Raw genomic sequence first — 4,075 nt, 5'->3', positions numbered from 1 at the left:
TCTTGCAAGTACCTGTTCTAGAGCATTTAGAAAGCTCTGCTGATACCTAATTTATTGTGGGGGTTTTTTTGCTGTCGTCGTTGTTGTTGTTGTCTTCTGCTGTGTTTGAACCAGATGACTGTCCCAACAAAGATCCTGGTAAGGCCTTTTCATTTTATTGAGCTTGCAAAGAAATTATCCAGTACTGTATTGTCCCTGTAGAAGTGGTAACACTCTGCAAAAAAGGGATGTTGTTTTCAGGTCACGTGAGTGATGCTCAACTATTGCTAGCGGGGAGGATGTTGCATCTCTCTCCATTTGCTTCCCCCCCAACCCTCAACCCCCCTTGCTTAGAGCAGGTAAGGTGGGCTACCTGGATCTTGCATTGCTTGCAAATAAGTGGTGTCAGCACATCCCAGATTCTGGAAATGCAGGATTGGACCCACAGTTTATGAATTGCCTTATATAAGAGTAGGATGGCAGAGCAGGAAGCTTGTACATGGCGATGTGTTTTGGAGCCAGGAGATCTCTTATCTCCTGGGTCGTGTTCAGCCCATAGTAACAGCCACACCTCCTCCCGTTTTCAGTATTTTTACATCCACTAAGTACCTTGATTCTGGGTGGGATTACCTGGTGAAATGAACTTTCAGTTTTCTTTGGCTTAGGACTGATTCAAAGAGGAAGAGGGGCTACTCCCAAGTAGGCTGTGCCCACAGTGGTTTTTCAGTTTGCGGGCTGAACTGAAAAATCTGGGGAAAAAAGTTGTAAAGGTAACCTGAGTCAATGCTTTTTTTTCCTCAGTGGAATGAAAAAGGGAAAAATTGAAACATGAAAAAAAAAATTACATCCTTTCAAACCAAAATGAAGCGTTAATTTGTAGGTTGCTTTTTCACTTTTTAATAAACATTAAGACTTGTGCTATAACAAGTTGCTTTGAAGCAAAAATGTGAAACCTTCAGTTTTGAAAATGCTGAAAGAAAGTGTTTTAATGTTAATAGTCTTTTTGCCTTTGCCTTTTTTCGTTATCTGATGACTGGTTTCTGTTAACCCTAAACTGCATTTTTTGGAGAGTACGTTATCCACTGAAGAGAACCCAGAGAAGCCTATTGCCCAGTTCTGCTCCACTGACAGGTACACTGGACACATTTCGGGGATTACCTGGTATGTGGCCCAGCAAAACTGCTTTTTTCCAATCTAATAATGTTTCACTTGATTATTTACTGGGTGAACAATAAAAGCATCTTTTATCCCACGCCACTGACTGGTTTTGTAGCCTGGCTCAGAAAGACACTGTCACTCAATCGGTCTCACTTTGGTCACAGATTTGACCATAGATTTATGATGCTACTCCAGTTTGAGCCTAATCCCACTGTGCAATGGGAATTATCCTTTGCCCAGCTGATAAAAAGAGATAAGGCATTGCTTTTTCTTCCTTTTTCTGTCCTAGCAGTGTCAGTAATACATCTTTATTAGATAGAATTAGGGAAAGGTCCCAGCTTAAAGGTGAATGTGTTGTTCTGGGTAAGACTCCTGCATTCTCTGTGCTGCTTTCCCTGGGCATTCCTCAACTGTCTGCTCTTACCACCTTTGCGTTTCTTGGCTGTGAAGGTGATGCAGTAAAAGGGATTGTGCAGGCTTCATTCCAGCTGCTCAGAGCTAGTCCTGCTTTGTGATCTGTTTGCCACAGCCCTTGAAGCTTTGTTCACAGTTGCAGAACCCTTTCCTGTCCTACTGTCCAAAGGCCGTGGCTAAGTCAAAGGGGTCTCTCTTTTATGGCCTGCAGCAGGTGTGAGGTTTCCATATTCTGCCTGGAATTGGGATGTCAGCTCAGTTTAATTTTGCAACAGCCTCTTGAAGGGAAAAGGCCCAAGACTAAGGAGATTGTGGGGGGAGGATGGGGGGATGATGGATGATCTTTTTCATTTTGGGTTGATGTGCTGGCTGCCTCACCTCTTGGTTCCAGAAGGTCCAGAATCTCTTTATTTAGGGCTGAAGACAAAAATGTGAGTGGTCGAGGTGTGCACGGTCAATATGGTAACAGGTCTCTCTCACCTGCAAAGGACAGTGAGTTCAGTTTCCACTTTCCGGCTCTGTGCCACACAGATTGAATGCTCTCTGCCACTGCTGTAGAAGTTTTGGATGCTGTGAAGTCCATACCCCAAAACAGCGAATGTCCTTTGCTGGAGGATGCAGAGGTGACTCTCGCAGCCCTAGAATTTCTAGGAAAAGCTACTGTTCTTCCATAGACAAGGCCTGTGTGCTTCCAACACAGTAGTCTCTGATTTCGGTAGCCTCTGTCTTTCAGCATCCGGCCCCACTCTCTAGCTCCTCCTGCTTCCCAGAGTCTGCCATGCCCATGCTCTTTGAGGATGATGGTAGCATAGGGCACTTCTCACCAGCCTAAAGTGCAAAACTAGAAGATGCACAAATGTGTCCATCAGCAAGTCCTACACAGTGCAGCTTGATAATGCTGATATCAGGAAAACAAGCAACAGCTTTTCTCCTCTCGGCTGCCAAAGGGAAGCTGTTCTCTGCCCCACACAGGTACCATCACACCTGGCACTGGCGTAGACACGTCTCTGCTTGCGTGCTCTGGTTTGGATGTTTCTGAGTAGCAAGCTCCTGATGGAAAGGGGTCTTGTGTGGTGCCCAGAGCCGGATTGTGCCACCAGCCCTTGCAAAGTCTGGGTCTGTAGCTGACATGCGGGGGCTGAGAATTAGAAGGCCATTTCAGAAATTTTGTTTATGAAACTAAGTGGAGAAGCTACAGCTGTGAAGACTGGTCCGTATGAACTTGTGCTTTGATGTGTCTTATGCCTCTAAGTCCTTCACCTGTTTTTACAGCATATTCTGCTAATCCTGTCCCTAGTCTGCATTTCACGTAGATGGTCCCTACTTGAAACTTTGCCAGATGCAGTCCTGGGCTTATTGCTTCTCTTTAACCGAATCAAATGGCAACAACTTTGGCAATGTATTGGCAACCTCTTTTCCTTCTGTTAATCCAGTCTCTGAGTTTAGCCTCAACGATCTGAGAAATGTTTGGGTTTTGAGTGTTTTTTATTATTTTAATTTTTGTTTTGTTTAAACAAAGCTGAACGATTCCCGTTGTATTCAGAGCTATTCCAGTGACAAGTACTAGATGGATTTGTCCCATTTTGTTTCTTGGCAATGTTCAGAAATATAATTTGTGTCATCCTAAGTCCTGTGTCAGTCTCTCTTTCTCTGTTTTCTGCCTTCATGTTAAGAGTCTGAAACAATTCAGGACTTCTTTCTCCTCAAAGAGGTAAGTAGTTTTGAAAAGGCTTGATTTATCCTGACACCGTTAACACTGGGAGTTCTTACAGACTTGTGGGGTGGAGAGCGTGATGCTGGTCCTTCCCTGAATTAGTACAACAGCAGAATACTCTTGTAGCAGCCACTTCTGTTCTGGTCTGGTGCGAGGACCTGACACCAAATTAATCCAAGGCATGGAATGATTTGAGACCTTTGCTTTTTAATAGCTGCTAACCCCAAGGTGATGTGATCTCATCCTTGCTGATGGCAGTGTGACACATGGGCACCCTACCCCATCTGGTCAAACATCTCTCAGTTCCTTTTGACCTGTTGGCTCACCTGCGAGAGCTTAGTTTTCAGGCTGGCCTTGGGGTCTGCACTTCAGTGAGGCGGGTTTTTTTTATCTGTAGGAAGGGATTGTCTCTGCCCTTCAACCAGAGTGGTTTGGGGCCCATGAGAGACAGGATTAGAGGGAGTCACAGTTCATAGCTGACTATCTTGAGGCTACTGCCTTGGATTCCTCGTTCCAGACAGGCTCAGTGCAGTTGCGCACAGGACTCGGTGTGCAAAGAGCAAGTGCTGGCCAGAGGTTGGAATATGATCTGATGCAAAGCGGTGCCAGTTAGCACTTTGATGAATGGACTGCCAGAGTCCTCCACTTCAGCATGTGGGTGTGCAAGCCGCAGAGCCAGCACAGGGAGCTGGCTAGACTGTGCTTGCCCAATTCCTTGTTTCCAGATGGCCTGGAGGATTTAGTGCCTTTTAGCCTCTCACCTCTATGGCACTAGGGTGGACCTGTATCAGATCTTGCGGCAGAGGGAGG

The sequence above is a fragment of the Buceros rhinoceros genome, unplaced genomic scaffold (genome assembly GCF_000710305.1).
Source record: "Buceros rhinoceros silvestris isolate BGI_N320 unplaced genomic scaffold, ASM71030v1 scaffold10353, whole genome shotgun sequence".
In the NCBI taxonomy this organism is placed as follows: domain Eukaryota; kingdom Metazoa; phylum Chordata; class Aves; order Bucerotiformes; family Bucerotidae; genus Buceros; species Buceros rhinoceros.
This window is presented reverse-complemented; position numbering follows the sequence as displayed.